General features: G+C 47.3%; 1 non-coding gene across 1 annotated transcript; it reads right to left on the bottom strand.

Annotated features, from left to right (window-relative positions):
• Positions 1–5,481: 5,481 nt before the first annotated feature.
• Positions 5,482–5,556, bottom strand: Trnat-ugu (transfer RNA threonine (anticodon UGU)). The gene has a single exon. It is a non-coding gene; the product is annotated as a tRNA-Thr (tRNA).
• Positions 5,557–10,961: the final 5,405 nt, after the last annotated feature.

Raw genomic sequence — 10,961 nt, forward strand, 5'->3', positions numbered from 1 at the left:
ACCACACGATAATGTGGAGCGCCTTTCTTACAAGTCAACCAGTGGAATTGGTTGAGCATCTCTGTGACGCTTTCGTGCTTACAAAATGAGACTGTAGTGAAACGCACAGTTGTTCTTTGGAACTTTTCTGTTTCCCCTATCAATCCCATACTGACAAGCAGTAGTCAAGTATTGGTCGGACGAGTGTTTTGTAAGCTACCTCCGTTGTTGATGCATACATTTCCTTAGTATTCTTCCTTGAATCTCAGTCTGCCATCTCCATTACTCATGAATAGTTTTATTTGCTCGTTCCCTCTCCTAGAAATTATATGGGTGTAACTGCCTCCAGTGACTGTTCTGCAATTTTGTAATCATACAGTGATGTACCTTTTTGTCCATTTATTCGCAATACGTCACATTTGCTTACTTTGAGTAATCATACAGTGATGTACCTTTCTGTCCATTTATTCGCAATACGTCACATTTGCTTACTTTGAGTGTCGGTTGCGACTCCCTACACCAAGCGTCGATCCTCTGCTGGTTTTCCTACATTCCGTTACAATTTTCTAACTTTGCAACTTCTCTGTATGCAACTGCATCGTCCACAAAAAGCTTTATGGAACATCTGACTTTATCTACTAGCCCTTTTACATATATTGTAAAAAGTAATGGTCCTATAACACTTCCGTGGGGCATGCCAGAGTAACTTCTAAGACTTCCGTCCGTTCAGAACAACATGCCATGTTCTCTTTCCTTGACACCCTTGAAGCCAGTCGCACAGTTGTTCTGGTATTTCAGAACGACATGCCGTATTTTGTTTGCTTGAAACTCTTCCAGCCAGTCGTACAGTTGGTGTGATATATCATACGCTCGTATTTTGTTCATTGTGCGGCAGTGTGGAACTGTATCGAATGTCTTTCGGAAATCGAGGAACGCGTTCATTTCTAAGAGTGACGTTCAGTAAGTAATGCAACCCTTTTTTGTTTCTCAGTCAATTTCGGTTGAAATGATGCGGAATTAATAGTGGGAGTTTCATGAAGTTCCGATGGATGGTGTTGTGCGTTCCGAGCAGAGAGCTGTCGTCGTGTTTCTTTTGACGGGAAACTATTGCATTGCAGATATTCGTAGGCGTTTGTCAGTAGAGACCTGACCGTGAACAAAAACACTGTGAGTCGTCGGGCGAGGTGTCTGCCGTTGTCGCAACGAGGTCGCGCAAACCTCTCCGACCTCCAATGTGCGGGTCGGCTGCACATAGCTGTGACTCTCTTGCAGTGTTTGAACGTGCAGACACTCTCATTCGAGGTGATCGACGGATCACAATCAAACACCTCGCTGCCCAACTGGACGCCCATGTTGGTAGTGTTGACACATGTCCAACATTTGGGGATACTCAAAGCACCGACTTGCTTCCTCGCTTCCTAAAAGAAATGAAGACAAACTGAGTACCCTTTGTGTGGAATTCCTTGAGCGTTACGAGGCTGATCGTGACAATTTTTTGTCGAAAATCGTCACAGGCGATGAAACATGGGTTGTGAAATGCCCTGCTTAACCCGCAGGACAGGGCAGATAGAATAAATTGTGGAAAGGGGCCAAAATAAGGGGCTGTCAGTTACACTCGAACATACAACTTTATTATTTGATCAAACATTACAAGAGCCCAAAAAGACTTTTGAACACACAGCTTTAATCTTTGGGACTTAATTACCGGCTGAAAGCCACTTTAATTTAAAAACGGCTGAAGGCCAATAACTTAAAACGCAAGCATAACCAGAAATGTAAAAGGCAAGCTTTATCTTAAAACAGTTTTTTAGTTAGGCTGGAGTAAACAAGTTAAATTCAAATCAGCTAAAGGCCAAACACGTAAAACTCCAAGACATTATTTTTTTTATATACGAAAGTCCTTACGTGAAGCAGTTCTTTAGGTTGAAGGCCTTAAGAACAAACAAATGAAACTCAAACCGGCTGAAGGCCAAAGAGTTAATAATTCAATAAGTTAAGTAAACAAGTTAAATTCAAATCGGTGGAAGGCCGAAGACTTAAATTTTTTTTTTTTTTTTTTTTTGAATGTCAAAGGGCTTACGTGAAACAGTACTTTAAACTACGCTGAAGGCCTTAAGAGTAAAACAACTCTAATTTATAACACAAAACCGGCTAGAAGCCATACAGGTACCAACAACAAGAAAATTTTTAAAAAAAAGGCAGTACACACCAGGGCGCCCAGATGTTCGAGGGTCGGCCTGGAATTCAGACACTAACGCTCGCTTAGGTGAGACAGGCAGTCGGGCCAACCACTCACGATGCGACGACAACCCAACCGATCGGCAGTCAGCGGACGTACCGACAAGATAACTTCCACCTCACCCGACCAGGGCACAACAGGGAGTTGAACGGAACGACGTAGAAGATACTGGCGCCCACAACCAATCATAAGCGGAGCCGTCACACTACACACCGTGCTGGACAGCGACAAAACGATGAGGAAACCACATTGCCTGAAATTTACGTCAACAGCCAGGGCAGGTAACCGGAACGTTAAGGGCTACAAGGCAGAAGATTCCGCTGGTGCACTTCAATTGAAATAACCAAATACAGTGAAACTCCACCGGAGGGTGGCTAGAATTTTGCAACTCGAAAACCACGTTGTTGCTCGCGGGACTATTCCAACAGCTGACAACGAACTCCAAACGACACAATGTGAACAGTCTTGACTTGCTGGTAGGTGAAATCAAAACTCAACTTTCGTGTACAGGGTCGGTGAGCCACGGACCTCGTAGCAATCGGAACAGCGCCACACACGCCGACACCGCGTAGAGACCGCCAGCGGGCCCCGGCCAAACTACTTCCCGCCGAGAATTCCTCCCTGCTCCACGCCAACCGATCGACTGGCCGCACACCGGCCACCTGTCAAAGATAGTCCAAGGTGCGAACATCGATACGCACCGCTGCTGCCACCCGCGGAAAGAGAGGATAACAGCATAATCGCGATAACCACGGGAGACTAAACACAGAATCGCAATGAAGTAAACCTTCAGCGCATAGCGGAGCCAGCTACGGCTCAGGTTGATCACTTTTGACTAGAAACAAAACGACAGTCCGTGAAGCGGCGCCGCACCACCTCTTCTTCCGTCGTCCATCTGTTTGTCCCAAAGAAGGATGTTCTCCGCGGGAAGCAGTGCGTGGATGATGGGGGAGGGGGGGGGGGGTTACTGATGCAGCAAGACATTGGCTCCGACGTCGACCAGGAGAGAGTTACAATGCGGTGATACACGCGCTCCCAGTAAGGTGCCACAAGCGCGCCCGGTTGGCCGTGCGGTCTAACGCATCGCTTACCGGGCGGGAAGGAGCGCCTGGTCCCCGGCACGAATCCGCACGGCGGATTTGTGTCGAGGTCCGATGAACCGGCCAGTCTGTGCATGGTTTTTAGGCGGTTTTCCATCTGCCTCGGAGAATGCGAGCTGGTTCCCCTTATTCCGTCTCAGTTACACTATGTCGGCGATTGCTGCGCAAGCAAGTTCTCCAAGTACGCGTACACCACCATTACTCTACCACGCAAACATAGGGGTTACACTCGTCTGGTGTGAGACGTTGCCTGGGGGGTCCACCGGGGGCCGAACCGCAAAATAACCGTGGGTTCGGTGTGGGGTGGCGAAGGGGTGAAGTGGACTGCGGTAGTCGTCGTGGGGCTGTGGACCACTGCGGCTGCGGCAGGGACGGAGCCTCTCCGTCGTTTCTAGGTCCCTGGTTAACATACAATACATACAATACAAGGTGCCACAAAGCCGTCGCATTGAACCGAGATGATGTAAAAAAAAATAGGGTTTTATAGCTAAAAGAGAGGGAATAATATCTGGAATCCTGAATAAAGCCAAACTACATTTAAAAAAAGTGTTGCATGACTTTTTATTGAGCACCTCTCATAGCTTCGCAAATGGGCTCAACTTTTGTTAATCGCAGCCAGCGACACAGCACTCTTTGATGTTTCCAGCGAAAGAGTACTGAGTATGCTCACTAAGCACAGGGAACTATTCACCTGGCTGGCTTCTCCCATTTCTGACAAAATTCGAAAGCACACTGTGCTGCTAAATGCATCAGATGTACATTGAAAGTTTGGCATAGAAAGGAAGCACGTAGGCGTAACTAGAATACGAAACTGTGGGTAAATACTACATTTTCGTACCTGTTACAATGTCGCGTTCACCCCTTCGGACCCGCGGTAACGTTAGGTTTAGCCAGGAAACATGGCGAGCGGAGTGGTGCGAGGCGAGGTGCCAGTAATAATTCTGGCTGTCCGGGGGTTTCCCTGCGGCGGCCGTCCATTAGGGGGCGCAGGAAGACCGCGCCGGCGGCCATTGTGGGCGGCAGGTAGGAGGCAGGAGGTAGGTCCCCGCATTGTCCTCCGAGACGCCGACCCGCCATTTACATGGCAGTCACGCCTGGTGCCAAGTTGAACTAACGCGGCCTGCAGCGCCCTTTAATGGAACGGCCCTCGTCTTAATTCGGCGTCGCTGCAGCTCGCGCGCCTTTGTCTTGGCGCAGCCGCCGCCGCCGCCGCCGCCGCCGCCTCCAGGCTCGCCGCCCCCGGGCGCATTCGCCGCAACAAAAACCTGCCCTGCCCCGACTCGCCGCTAAGTAATGTCCGACAGAGGACACCGACAGCCCGGTCCAAGATGGCCGCCCGTCTCACGGACGACCGCTGTGGGGGGACGCCGCCGGATGCTCGCATTGTCTGCCATCGGCGCGAGCAAACATTTGGCCGCGGTCGCATCAAACAGCGAGACGGTCGTGTGAATTCCTAATTGTATTTCGTCGTGGGATTTTCTCAGTTTGACTTCTCTCTCAATAGCACACCTTCAGACACTGCTGGTGGAGGTACTGTACCATAGTCCAAAACCCCTTTCTTGTCCCATTAGCTGGCCATACACAAGCGGATTTCCGCGACGGGCTAAAACTGCGGGCCATTTCCGCGGATATCTCTGATGTATCTGGCCCGCCGGTCTGGGATTCGTCGTTTTCCGCTGACACGCAGTCCCTGCCCGTTGGCTGTAGCTCTCCAACCTGCCTGCAGGCAGGGTCCGTTCGTGTGTGAGGTCAAATCGGTGGGTTTTCGTGAGTTATCCGTGGAACCAAGACTGCCGTACATGTACGACAGGTCAGTGACCAAGGACGACGGATTTCAGAAGTTGCGACTGTGTCTCATTGTAAGTACGTTGGACAGTGAGACGTTTTGTAGGCATTTTATTTACTTTGAAAGCTGTTAATATCTTCTAGAGAAAGTGTGGACGAGGCTAGCCTACGATAATACAGCATAAGCAACATTTTACTGGCGCGCACTATAGTGGTGCTTTATGCAAACCATCATCTCCCCTCCCTTTTACGCTTATTTCAAGAGACCTACGCCTTTCTGAGATTATTTTAGAAACTATTGAAGGCGATAATTGATTGAAACCCTCAGCTGCCGACAGGTGTTGTTGATATACCTCGATGGGGGCAGCTGAAAATGTGTGTCCCGACCGGGATTCGAACCCGGGATCTCCTGCTTACATGGCAGACGCTCTATCCATCTGAGCCACCGAGGACACAGATGAATAGCGCGACTGTAGGGACTTATCCCTTGCACGCTTCCCGTGAGACCCACATTCCCAACTGTCCACAATCTACATACGTAATGTACCTAGTAGATATTTGCCCATCCACTCATTACCCGCGCACACTAAGGTGACGATTCCCGTAAGAGTTCGGGCAACCTGTGCGCATTAGCGCAGACAATGGCTGGATAGCCTTTATATATATATATATATATATATATATATATATATATATATATATATATATATATATATATATATATATATATATATATATATAAAGATAGTAACTGTTCTCGAAAGAACGGATACCGTTGATGACCGTGCAGCTTCTCTGGAATAAATGATAATTAGTTGAAACCCTCAGCTGCCGACGGGTGTTGTTGATATACCTCGATGGGGACAGCTGAAAATGTTAGTGAACATAGCACTGGACTTACAACAATTATGACAGGCTGTCGAGATAGCATCAGCTATTATTCTTTCAGAAATTTCCACGGACTGCAGCGATTCGTTGGAATAACAGAGGTCCTGTACGGTTTTATATGGATATATTGTCACAAATCCTGCCATGAAATGTACTGCCACAGTCCGCCTCCAATTGAGCGGTCAGTGGGATGACTGCCATGAGAAGGACCAGGGCTCGATTCCCGTTACTGCCAGGGATTATTCTTTGGTAGAAGGAATGGAACAGGATGCACTCAGCCTCGTCATGGCAATCGTGGAGCTACCTGACCAATAAGCAGCGGCCCAACGTCTCGAAAACTGACAACGCCCGGCAGAGCAGAATGCTGACCGCACGCCCTTCCACACAGCATCCAGTGATGCCATTGGCAAAGGATGACACGGCGGTCGATCGGTCCTGATGGATCACATGGGGCCTGTGGGCGAAATATACGTAATGTATTGGCACCAGTATATTGAACGTATTGCGGATGTAAATTTACGTCGGCAGAAAATCTCAATAACAGAAAGTATACGGAGCAACCACCCGTTTCGTCGAGGGATTAGTTGGGTGAACGCCAGTTACGAAGATGCCCGGCAAACTCAATAGCTGCCGCTTAAAGAGATCAGCCGCTCGTAAAGGGGAGGACTACTATTGAATTTCCTAGAGCGTTTGATCCAAGAGGTTTCAGGCTACATCTAGCTTGCTCCCACGTATCATTTGGAAAATAGAGAAATTAGAGATTAAACAAATGGTAACTGAAGGTCGTTCATCCTGTTTAACATTCACGAATGGGTCAGAAAAAAGTGAAATGGTAGTGATATAGGCATTCCTGAATGCATCCGACATGCATGCCATCTTACTAAGTATAGACGTAGTTATAGCAAAAAACCGGATAGATGCAAGTACTACTACTGCAGCGAGGATCACGTACGACCTTCTTTGTGTGTACAGACAGTTCATCCATCCCGAGAATCGAGAATTTCGATGATTTTTGCCTGTTGTTGATACCGATACTGGCAAGATATAAAAATATGTGACATAAATGGTCGTATGTTTCGACTACATTGACGTAGAAGCTTAAAATTAAAACACCGCCAAGGGACCGTCGGCTTTAATAAGTGACCTAAATTTCGACTTGACACATCTACCCGTTCCTGAGGAAAAGGGACTGAAGGCGGCAAACATGGTAAAAATCTTTTTCGGTTGATATAATTACAAATTTAAAATTCTGGGTGTTTTTCCTTGACTTGTAGTGTTAAATCTTGCTTCTTGACATAGTTCAGGATTCTGGGTCAGCGGTAAGTAACCTATAGGTTTTGATGACTGAGTTTGCAGGTATCAAAACATATTGTATAAATGGCCGTATTGTTTCTTGCATTGACGTGGAAGCTTAAAGGTTTTAATACCGTGAAGGGCAATAGACCTCAGTATGTTACATAAACTTCAACTTGATCCGTCTATGCGCTCTCGAGAAAAGGCGTTTATAGCGGTTAGACAGAAAGAAAGAAAGACAGACAGACAAACAGACTGACGGATAACTAAGTGATCCTATAAGTGTATCATTTCTTACTGAGTGAGACACGGAAACGTAAAAAGTGACGGAAATTGGAAGAATTATACTATCAACACCTCATACTGGATGCCAGTGGAATTCGTTCAGATTTGATCAGTAGACGATTTCATTTTCACCATCTTCGGTGCAGTAATAATTAATTCCAGCAGATGGAGAATGGCGAACTACTAAATGTGTTGAATGAAACTTTTCAGATAGAGGCAATCGACAGAGCATGACGAGCGGACGTGCACCATCTTTCGGACCCTGAGATCGGTCTAATCATTGGCATGAGGGACATGGGATGATCATGCTGACAGATCGCATTCCAGAGGTGTGTAGTGAAATGAATGTAAGAGGTGGCAAGATGGTCTCGGGACAACAGTACGCTAACAAGGGTTGACACTGATCCTTTTGAAAGGCTGCACACTGGAAGATAGTATGATTCTTGGATTAGCTCTGACGAACACACGGATCACAACAGCTCAAACCAGGCAGAAGTTACTTGCAGATGGTCACCACGAAATATCGGCAACATATCACTGGAAGCTAGGCTGGGATTTCTATTTACCATGTATCTTCTACTGCGCATACCGTACCACACATATCACAGGCTAGTATAGTGAAGGTGTCAATTGGGACGTTCTGTGGCGTTTTTCGATGAGTCTCACTTTTGTTTGTAGCCGTCATATCGATGCTTATGCGACCTCGCGAAATGTCACAGGAAGCAGCGATTATGGAGACCCACACCACTCCAGCTACTGGAATCATTGCGTGGGGTGCTGCTGGACATGAGAACAGGAAAGGAAAGCTGATTGCTTACCGATATGTGGTAATAATCATGAACCTTGTTGTCATAAGTTTCATGACCGAGATACCAGGTAGCATATTCTAGGAGGGTACTGCAATACCCAACAGTTGGCAACACAGACGCATTGAGGGATGCACAGGCCGTCGAGAAGCCTGCTCAGATCCAAATTGGTCTCCCAAAGAACACCTCTGGAATGCGATGGGACACGTGCAATTTTATGCGAGCCTCCACACCCCAACTTTCATGAACTGACACAGCATAGTGTAGTGGTTCACTGGATCTACAAGGGCTCAGGACAGTCGAGAGCAGCACAGCCTGGAAGTAGCCTTGCTGTATCCGGGTTGCAGGAACACACTGAGTGGTGCATCAGTGGAATCTGCAGTCGTAGCCCCTGGGGTTGCCCATGGTCAGTCCCGTGGATCGTGCAAGGCCGAACAGTGGCTGGTATATCCTCACAGGCTATCGTGACTGTGTGTGTCCACCCAATGGTTCACCACTAGCATTGAGTGTAGTTACACTTAGGACTAACTCACAAAATCTATGTACTCCTGTTGGTTTTCATGACTGGAAGAATGTGAAAGTTCAAACAGTGCCCAAGGGGTGGTCCTTGAATACAGCTGGTAAACATTACATGCACTGCCCCACCCTCGTCTTCAGTCAGTCACTGTTGATGCTGAAGGGAAAGAAGGGCAGTGTTATGTAGTGCTCAGTGACATGATTCGTCCTTATAATGTCGTATAAGGACAGAAAGACAGACAGAGAGACAGACAGACAGACAGATTCATCTGACATGCATGCCATGCCTTATTCCAGGAGGATACTGCAATACCCAACAGTTGGCAACATAAACACCTTGAGGGATGTGCAGACTGTCGAGAAGCCTGCTCAGATCCAAATTTGTCTCCCAAAGAACACCTCTGGAATGCGATGGGAGCACATGCACTCATGCACTTTCATGCCAGCCTCCACACACCAACTTTCATGAACTAACACAGCATAGAGTAGGGGTTCACTGGATCTGACTCCCTACGAGGGTTCAGGACAGTCGAGAGCAGCACAGCATGGAAGCAGCCTCTCTGCTTGCGAGTTGTAGGAGCACACTGAGTGGTGAATCAGTGTGCAACGTGGAATCTGCAGTCGTAGCCGCTGGCGTTGCTCATGGTCAGTTCCGTGGCTCTTGCAAGGCCGAACAGTGGCTGACATGTCCTCACAGGCTAACGTGACTGTGCGCGTCAATCCAAAGGTTCACCCCTATCATCGAGTGTTGTACTGCATAGGCTTATCTCACAAAATCTGTATACTCCTGTTGACAGTTTTCGTGACTGGAAGAAGGTGCAAGTCCAAACAGTGCCCGACGGGTGGTCCCAGAATACAGCCGATAAACATTACATGCACTGCAAAGGATTTCTGGTACCAGACGCCCGCATCCCAAGCCGGTCAGCTCGCAAATAGACAGTCTAGTTCTTCAGCCACGGATGATCTCCCCGCCATCGTCTTCAGTCACTATTGTAACCAGCAAGATTGGCAGAATGGCAGCTCACAGAGTTGATGTCCCTCTCCCACCCCCTCAAGGCAAGATCACTGTGAGCTCGTAGAAGTAGACTCCAAATGGGCAGTGGGTGGCAACATTTATTCAAATGTCAGTGGGTCGTTCTGCAGCTGACGGAAGTGGCCTTCTGGCGCTATTAGTGATGTAGATGGATTGGTCAGACTTTTGATTCCTGAGGGGAAGGAAGGTGAGGGTTATTAGTGGTCAGTGACATGATTCCCCCTTACAGGTGACCAAATGTTTTCCTAATTTTCGAGCCTGTGAGTATTCTCTACTGAACTAATGTTTAATATCAAAGCTTCAGACAGTTCTTTGATGCAAGGCTTGTAGCCTGAAAAGTGTTCTTGCATAATCTTCACGTGTAGTCACTCCATGGTGCTCTGTACACAGAATATCACCATGCCTCCTTTGCGGTGATGTCATCGTGATGAATCATGCTCTCTGTCGCACAGTCTCTGACAATGTGCTCCTTGCTTGTTTGTGTTCCTGCGCCTCTGAGTTTTTATGCCCGTTTCGCAACCATTGTGTGCTGGCTCACGGTACTAAGCTTGGACGTCGTTCCAGACAATTCGAAAAACTTTGTTCTTCCCTCTAATATTATTTGCTGTGCAACAATATTTTAGAGCATGGCAAGACTTCAGGATGACATTCTGAAGCTGTTTAGTTTAATGCGACAATGGACGCAAGAGTGTATCCTTGCCTACGGAAATCATGCCTCATATTGCTATTGACGATAGATTCTTAATGGAATGTTGGTTTAATTGTTTAGTGCTCATTACATGATGAACATCTCTACAAAGCTTGATGTATATCGGGGTCGTGTTTCATGGAGTTCTGTAGGAACAGAATAGCTAGGATCGTAGAGCTTGGCTCTAGTGAACTGACTTTCAGGCGGCGTTATCCAGGCTGGAAATATTTTAACGCTTAGTGATTTACTTCACCGCGGCGGATGTATGAAACTTTTACTGCTTATTACGAAGATCTGCACGCTGCCTGTAAAATCTCGTTCCAGCCGACACGTAATGGTTTGAGAGCCG

Source organism: Schistocerca nitens, chromosome 8, assembly GCF_023898315.1.
Source record: "Schistocerca nitens isolate TAMUIC-IGC-003100 chromosome 8, iqSchNite1.1, whole genome shotgun sequence".
Taxonomy (NCBI): domain Eukaryota; kingdom Metazoa; phylum Arthropoda; class Insecta; order Orthoptera; family Acrididae; genus Schistocerca; species Schistocerca nitens.